Source organism: Nomascus leucogenys, chromosome 14 (genome assembly GCF_006542625.1).
Source record: "Nomascus leucogenys isolate Asia chromosome 14, Asia_NLE_v1, whole genome shotgun sequence".
Taxonomy (NCBI): domain Eukaryota; kingdom Metazoa; phylum Chordata; class Mammalia; order Primates; family Hylobatidae; genus Nomascus; species Nomascus leucogenys.
Window position 1 is genome coordinate 40,324,139 of NC_044394.1, and position 8,896 is coordinate 40,333,034.

The 8,896-nt window shown below is 42.5% G+C and overlaps 1 non-coding gene across 1 annotated transcript; it reads left to right on the forward strand.

Moving 5' to 3' along the window:
* Positions 1 to 6,704: 6,704 nt before the first annotated feature.
* On the forward strand, positions 6,705 to 6,779 carry LOC115838457. Its single transcript, XR_004033483.1, has one exon. It is a non-coding gene; the product is annotated as a small nucleolar RNA MBII-202 (small nucleolar RNA).
* The last annotated feature ends 2,117 nt before the right edge of the window (positions 6,780 to 8,896 follow it).

Genomic DNA, 8,896 nt, shown 5'->3' on the forward strand with positions numbered 1-8,896 from the left:
GCAGTGGTCCCCAACCTTTTTGGCACCAGGGGCTGGTTTTATGGAAGACAACTTTTCCACAGATTGGAGCAAGGGGTTGGGGATAGTTTGGGGATGAAACTGCTCCACCTCAGATATCAAGCATTAGATTCTCATAAGGAGGGCGCAACCTGGATCCCTCGCATGCACAGTTCCCAATAGGGTTCTTGCTCCTATGAAAATCTAATGCTGCCACTGATCTTACAGGAGGTGGAGCTCAGGCAGTAATGATGGCTTGCCTGCCGCTCACCTCCTGCTGTGCAGCCCATGGTCCTGGGGGTTGGGGACCCAGATCCAGGGGATAGAGTGGGTTATAGGGAGACACTTTTTTTTTTTTTTGAGACAGTGTTTTGCTCTGTTGCTCAGGCTGGAGTGCGGTGGTACAATCTAAGCTCAATGCAACCTCCGCCTCCTGGGTTCAAGCAATTCTCCTGCCTCAGCCTCCCGAATAACTGGGATGACAGGAGCATGCTACCACACCTGGCTAATTTTTTATATTTTTTGTAGAGACGGAGTTTCACCACATTGGCCAGGCTGGTCTCAAACTCCTGACCTTGTGATCCGCCCACCTTAGCCTCCCAAAGTGCTGGGATTACAGGTGTGAGCCACCGCACCTGGCCAGGGAGAAACTTCTTAATGGGCACATGATTTTCTCTTGGAGTGACAGAAATGTTTTGGAACTAGATAACTAGATAGAGGTGGTGAGTGCACAGCATTGTGAATGCACTACATGCCACTAAATTATTCACTTTTTATTTTATTATTTATTTTTTGAGACAGGGTCTCACTGTCACCCAGGTTGGAGTGCAGTGATGCAATCACAGCTCACTGCAGCCTCCACCTCCCAGGCTCAAGCGATCCTCCCTCCTCAGTCTCCCGAGTAGCTGGGACCACAGGCACGTGCCACCATGCCCAGCTAAGTTTTGTATTTTTAGTAGAGACAGGGTTTTGTCATATTGTCCAGGCTGGTCTCGAATTCCTGGGCTCAAGTGATCCTCCCGCCTCAGCTTCCCAAAGTGCTGGGATTACAGGTGTCAGCCATCGTGCCTGACTATTCACTTTAAAATGTTAATTTTATGTTTTGTGAATTTATTCTTAATAAATTTCAGTTCCACATGTAAAAAGCTTGGGAGTTGTGACTCCATCCTAACAAGTAAAAAGCTCAACAAATTGAAAAATCAACTCTACTTAGATCCATATGAGAAGTGAGGTCACAGGGCAAACCACTGCTCCCATAATCAAAGAGACAGAAATGCAAACATTGAGAACAATGTACCGAAGTCTTTACAGGAACCGGTGCCAGAGTTAGGAAACCTGAACTGTAATCGACAAATTGTTAGAGGCTAGGTGAGAACAAGTCTGAGAGTTAAAAACTTCAGGGGGACTCCGTCATATGGGGACCCATACTTTTGTGAATTTTACCTTCTCGAGAAGAATCCCCTTGAGCTTCCAGCAGGGAGATGGAAATAGGAATCATTCTGAAAGCTTCAGAGCACTGTGCTCTTCTTAACTAACTCTGCCCTCAGGAGAAGCTAGTTAACCAGAGCCCAACCTTCTGGGGTTTTATCAGAGCCTAACTGAACTAGGAGAAGGGTAAAACCTAATTCTAGCCAGCTCTAACTTTCCACGTGGGAGAAGAGAAATATTCAACTAAAGCTCGCCCTAGCCAACCATGTGGGAGAAGGATAGTACCCAATCCTAGCCCACTCTCACCATCCTTTCCTACCTAAGGGTAGAAAAGAAAATCTGAGAAGAGCTCGGCGACATTCACAGTCCAGAGGCACAGGGTCACCAGAAAAGACTGAGACCTAATTGTAGGACCTTCCCCTACACCTCACCATCACATCACTAAAGGCATATTTATAGCAATTCCTTTTACCCAGTACTTTACTTTCAGCTATCAAGAAAAAAATTACAGGGCATGTTAAAAAGCAAAGAACAGTTCAAAGAGACAGAGCAGGCATCAGAACCAGACCTGGCACAAGGGATGCTGAAATTATCAGATACGGAATTTTTTTTTTTTTTTGAGACAGAGTCTCACTCTGTCACCCAGGTTAGAGTGCAGTGGCATGATCTCGGCTCACTGCAACCTCTGCCTCCTGGGTTCAAATGATTCTTGTGCCTCAGCCTCCCAAGTAGCTGGGATTACAGGCATGTGCCACTATGCCCAGTTAATTTTTGTATTTTTAGTAGAGATGGGGTTTCACCAAGTTGCCCAGGCTGATCTTGAACTCCTGGCCTCATGTGATCTGCCCACCTCTGCCTCCCAAAGTGCTGAGATTACAGGTGTGAGTCATTGTGTCTGGCCAGACATGGAATTTTTTTTTTTTTTTTTTTTTTAGACGGAGTCTTTCTCTGTCACCCAGGCTGTAGTGCAGTGGCATGATCTCGGCTCAGTGCAGCATCCGCCTCCTGGGTTCAAGTGATTCTCCTGCCTTAGCTTCCTGAGTAGCTGGGATTATAAGTGTGTGACACCACGCCGGGCTAATTTTTATATTTTTAGTAGAGACAGGTTTCACCATGTTGGCCAAGCTGGTCTCGAATGCCTGACCTCAGGTGATCTTCTGACCGACTCAGCATCCCAAAGTGTTGGGATTACAGGCCTGAGCCACCATGCCCGGCCAAGGAATTTAAAACAACTATGATTAAAATGCCAAGGGTTCTCATTAAGCAGTCACCATGCAAGAACAGACGGGCAATGAAAGCAGAAAGGTGGAAATCTTTAGAACAATAAAAAAAATGCTACAGATAAAAACACTGTAACAGAAATGAAGAATGCCTTTGATAGACCTATTAGTAGTCTGAACATGACTAAGCAGAGAATCTCTGAGCTTTAGAATATCTTTTTTTGTTGTTGTTTTGAGATGGAGTCTCACTCTGTCGCCCAGGCTGGAGTGCAGTGGCACGATCTCTGCTCACTGCAACCTCCGCCTCCCAGGCTTAAGCAATTCTCACACCTCAGCTTCCCAAGTAGCTGGGATTACAGATGCGTGCTATCATGCCCAGCTAATTTTTGTATTTTTAGTAGAGACAGAGTTTCTCCATGTTGGTCAGGCTGGTCTCGAACTCCCGACCTCAAGTGATCTGCCTGCCTCGGCCTCCCAAAGTGCTGGGATTACAGGTGTGAGCCACAGTGCCTGGCCTTGCTTTAGGATATCTTAATAGAAACCTCCAAAACTGAGAAGCAAAGAGAACAAAGACAAAAAAAAAGAAAACAAACAAACACCAGAATATGTGGAGCAATTACAAAAGGTATAACATACATGTAAATGGGAATAGCAGAAGGAAAAGAGAGACAGGAAGAGAAGAAATATTGGACTGCAAGTTTCCTCAAATCAATGTCAGACACCAAACCACAGATCCAAGGAGGTCAAAGAACACTGAGCAGGATAAATGACAAATGAAACAAAACAAAAACTCTACACATAGGTGTGACATTTTCAAACTACAGGAAATCAAACATAAAGGAAAATTCCTGAAAGAAGTCAGAGGAAAAGAAAAAAATCTGAAAGAAGTCAGAGGAAAAAATCATGTTACCTATAGAGAAGCAAAGATAAAAATTACATGTGACTCCTCAGAAATCATGCAAGAAGGAAAAGAGTGGAGTGAAATATTTGAGTGTTGAGAGAAAAATACTACCAACCTAGAATTCTGTACCCTGTGAAAATATCCTTCAAATGTGAAGGAGAAATACTTTCTCGGACAAACAAAAATTGAGAGAATTTATTGCCAGCAGACCTGTCCTGTAATAAATAAATTCTTTTTTTTTTCTTTCTTTCTTTTTTTTTTTTGAGACAGGGTCACACTACTCTGTTGCCCAGGCTGGAGTGCAGTGGTATGATCTTGGCTCACTGCAGCTTCCGACTCCTGGGCTCAAGGATCCTTCCACCTCAGCCTCCTGAATAGCTGAGACTACAGGCACTTGCCACGGCGCCTGGCTAATTTTTTTTGTATTTTTTGTGGAGACAGGGTTTCTCCGTGTTGCCCAGGTTGGTCTCAAACTCCTGTGCTCAAGCAATCCACCTGTCTTGGCCTCCCAAAGTGCTGGGATTGTAGGTGTAAACCACCATGCCTAGCCATAAATTCTTTTAAGGAAAGAAGGAAAATAATATAGATCAGAAATTTGGATCTACATAAAGAAAGAAAGAACATGAAAGAAGGAATAAGTTCACATGACTTGAGCTTGTAGCTATGTCTTCTCCACAGATTGGGTAATGGAACACTGAATTTTTTTTTTTTTTTGAGGGGTGACGGAGTCTGGCTCTGTCCCCCAGGCTGGAGTGCAGTGGTGCAATCTCGGCTGACTGCAAGCTCCATTTCCCGGGTTCACGCCATTCTCCTGCCTCAGCCTCCCGAGTAGCTGGGACAACAGGCACCCACCACCACGCCCAGCTAACTTTTTTGTATTTTTAGTAGAGACAGGGTTTCACCGTGTTAGCCAGGATGGTCTTGATCTCCTGACCTTGTGATCCACCCACCTTGTCCTATGGAACACTAAATTTTTATACTTGAAAATGACAGCCTAGGAGAATCGTGTGAACCTGGGAGGCGGAGGTTGCAGTGAGCTGAGACTGCACCATTGCACTGTAGCCTGGGGAACAAAAATGAAACTCCGTCCCAAAAAAAACAACAAAATCAAAATCAAAAACAAAACAACAACAAAATAAAACACAATGGAGAGCCTAGAAATAGACCCACATAAATATAGTCAATTGATCTTCTACAAAAGAGAAAAGGTAGTACAATGGAGAAAAGTGTTTCTAACAAATGGTGCTAGAACAACTGGACATCCACATAAAAAAAAAAAAAGATGAACCACAGACCTTACACTTTTCACAAAAGTTAACTCAAAATGGACCTAAATGTAAAACACAAATTATAAAACTTTTGGAAGACAACATAGGAGAAAATCTAGATGAATTTGGATTTGGTGATGCTTTTCAGATACAACATCAAAGCCACAATTGATAAAGGAAAGAATTGATAAGCTGGACCTCATAAATTTAAACATTTCCCATCCGCAGCCGGGCATGGTGGCTGATGCCTGTAATCCCAGCACTTTGGGAGGCTGAGGTGGGTGGATCACCTGAGCTCAGGAGTTTGAGATCAGCCTGGGCAACAAGGAAAAACCCCATCTCTACCAAAGATACGAAAAAAAAAATTAGCTGGGCACGGTGGTGCATGCCTGTGGTCCCAGCAACCTGGGGGTGCTGATGTGGGAGGATGGCTTGAGCTAGGGAGGCAGAGGTTACAGTGAGCCGAGATTGAGCCACTGCACTTCAACCCTGGTGACAGAGTGAGACTCCATCTCAAAAAAAAAAAAAAAAAAAAAAAATCTGCTCTGCGAAAGACAGTGTCAAGAGAATGAAAAGACAAGACACAGGCTGGGAGAAAATAGTTCCCAAAGACATATCTGATAAAGAAGTGTTGTTCAAAACATAGAAAGAACTGGCCAGACGACTGCAATCCCAGCACTTTGGGAGGCCGAGGCGGGCGGATCATGAGGTCAGGAGATCGAGACCATCCTGGCTAACATGGTGAAACTCCATCTCTACTGAAAATATAAAAAATTAGCTGGGCATGGTGGCAGGCGCCTGTAGTCCCAGCTACTTGGGAGGCTGAGGTAGGAGGATTGCTTGAGCCCAGGAGGTGCAGGTTGCAGTGAGCTGAGATCACACCACTGCACTCCAGCCTGGGCAACAGAGCAGGACCCTGTCAAAAAACCAAAACAACAATAATAACAAAGCAAAAGAAAAAAATTAAATAAAAAAACAATTTTAAAATGTGTGAAAGATCTGATCAGACATATCATCGAATAAAATATAAAGATGGCAGATAAGCATGTGAGATGCTCAACATTATATGTCATCATGGAATTGCAAATTCAAACAACAGTGAGAAACCACCGCAAGCCTGTTAGAGTGGCCAAAATCCAGAACACTGACAATGCCAAATGCTGAGGAGGATGTGGAGCAATAGGAACTCTCATTCATTGCTGGTGGGAATGCAAAATGGTATAGCTACTTTGTTGTTTTTTTTTTTTTTTTTTTTTTTGAGACAGAGTCTTGCTCTAGCCCAGGCTGGAGTGCAGTGGCGCGATCTTGCTCATTGCTCCCTCTGCCTCCCAGGTCCGGTTCAAGCAATTCTGCCTCAGTGTCCTGAGTAGCTGGGATTACAGGCATGCGCCACAATGCCAAGCTAATTTTTGTATTTTTAGTAGAGAAGAGGTTTCACCATCTTGGCCAGGCTGGTCTCCAACTCCCGACCTCAGGTGATCCACCTGCCTTGGCCTCCCAAAGTGCTGGGATTACAGGAGTGAGCCACCGCACCGGCCTGTTGTTTTTTGTTTGTCTGTTTGTTTCTTTGTTTTTTGAGACGGAGTCTTGCTCTGTCACCCAGGCTGGAATGCAGTGGCACAATCTCAGCTCACTGCAAACTCCACCTTCCGGATTCAAATGATTCTTGTGCCTCAGTGTCCTGAGTAGCTACAACTACAGGCTCGTGCCCTAGGCCCAGCTAATTTTTGTATTTTTAGTAGAGACGGGGTTTCACCACGTTGATCAGGATGGTCTTAAAACTCCTGACCTCAGGTGATCCTCCCACTTCGGCCTCCCAAAGTGCTGGGATTACAGACATGAGCCACCATGCCTGGCCAGCATAGCTACTTTGGAAGACAGTTTGGAAGTTTCTTACAAGTCTAAATGTGCTTTGATGCAAGTATATTTGAACCCCTTTCCGTCTGATAACTGAGCAAAATAATAATTTTTTAAAAAGCATAAAAACTAAGCCTACACTTACCATATGATTCAGCAGTCACTCTTGAGTATTTATTCAAAGGAGCTGAAAACTTACGTCCACACGAAAACCTGAGCATGGATGTTTACTCATTATGAATTCAGCTTTATTCATAATTGCCAAAACTTTGGTAGATGTCCTTAAGTGGGTGAATGAATAAATAAATCATAGTATCTAGATAATGGAATACTATTCAGTGCTAAAAAGAAATGAGCTACCAAGCCATGAAAACACATGGAGGAAACGGAAATACAGATGACTAAGTCAAAGATGTCTTTTGAAAAGGCTACAAAGTGTTTGATTACAGCTATATGACATTTTGGAACAAAATGGCAAAACTGTGGGAACAGAAAATGATCAGTGGTTGCCAAGGGTTAGGGAGGAGAGACGGAAGGATAGGGAGAATGCAAGGGAATTTTGGGGCAGTAAAACTACTCTGTATGACATTATAGTGGTGGATGCATGTCAGATACGTTTATCCAAACACATAGAATGCAACATCAAGTGTGAACCCTAATGTAATGTATGTGCTTTGGGAGATGTATCGATGCAGGCTCATCAGTTGTAACAAGCATAACAACTTTTGGTTGGGGATTTTGATAATGGGGGTGGCTATGCATGTGTGGGTCAGGAAATTTCTCTACCAAGGAAGGTAGACATACAGCCAACAATTACATGAAAAGATGTAATTGTTGTAATTCAGTGTGGGTGAAGCTATAAGACATTATGCTAACTGAAACAAACCAAACACAGAAAGAAAAAGGCTACGTGATCTCACTTACATGTGGAATGTTTTTTAAAAATCAAATACAATAGAAACAGGATAGAAGAATGGTTATGGCAGGAAGCGGGGACAGTGGGTAAAACAGGGAGATGTTGGCAGGGCGCAGTGTCTCATGCCTATAATCCCAGCACTTTGGGAGGCCAAGGTGGGTGGATCATGAGGTTAGGAGTTCGAGACCAGGCTGGCCAACATGGTGAAACCCCATCTCTACTAAAAATACCAAAAAAAAAAAAATTATCTGGGTGTGGTGGCAGGCGCCTATAATCCCATCTACTCAGGAGGCTGAGGCAGGAAAATTGCTTGAACCCAGGAGGCATAGGTTGCAGTGAGCCACCGCACTCCAGCCTGGGCAAAAGAGCGAAACTTCGTCTCAAAAACAAAACAAAACAAAACAAAACAAAAAACAGGAAGATGTAGGTCAACTACAAAGTTGTAATTACATAGGATGAATAACTCTAGAGATCTAATGTTCGGCATGAGGACTATAGTTAATAACAATACATATTATTAACTATAGTTTTATAGATATATTCCAGTATTACATACTGGAAATTTGCTAACAGAGTAGATTTTAGGTACTCTTACCACACACACACACAATCAAGAAAGATAACTACATGACATGATGGATATGTTGATTTGCTTGAATATTGTAATCACGTCACAATGTACAGTCAATTCCTGCATCATGATGTCTCGATAAATGACGGACCACATATATGACACTAGTACCATATGATTATAATAGTGTATTTTTACTGGACCTTTTCTATGTTTAGAAATATTTAGATACACAAATACATACCATTGCATTACGATTGCCTACAATATTCAGTCCAGTAATATTCTGTACAAGTTAGTAGCCTAGGAGCAATTGGCTATACCATATAGCCTAGGTATGTAGGAAGCTATACCATCCAGGTCTATGTAAGTATACTCTACAGTGTTCACGCAATGTCAAATTGTCTAACAACACATTTCTTAGAACGTATCCCCATCGTTAAGCAATACATGACTGTGTATCAAAACATCATGTTGTATACCTTATATTTATACAATAAAATATATAAAAAGCACACATATAAAAAACAAAATAAATATAAGAGAATTCTAAAATTCTAAAATACATATTTGTTCTAGCCCCTACACACCTTCAGCAAGTAAAAACTTGAGAAATTCTCAGTATTCCAGAATAATACAGAATTTATATTTGCTAGCTTACAAAATAAATCAACTTTTAATGTGTTATAATTGTTTAATTTGTTACATTATAGTAAGCCTAATTGGTATAAGTGACTT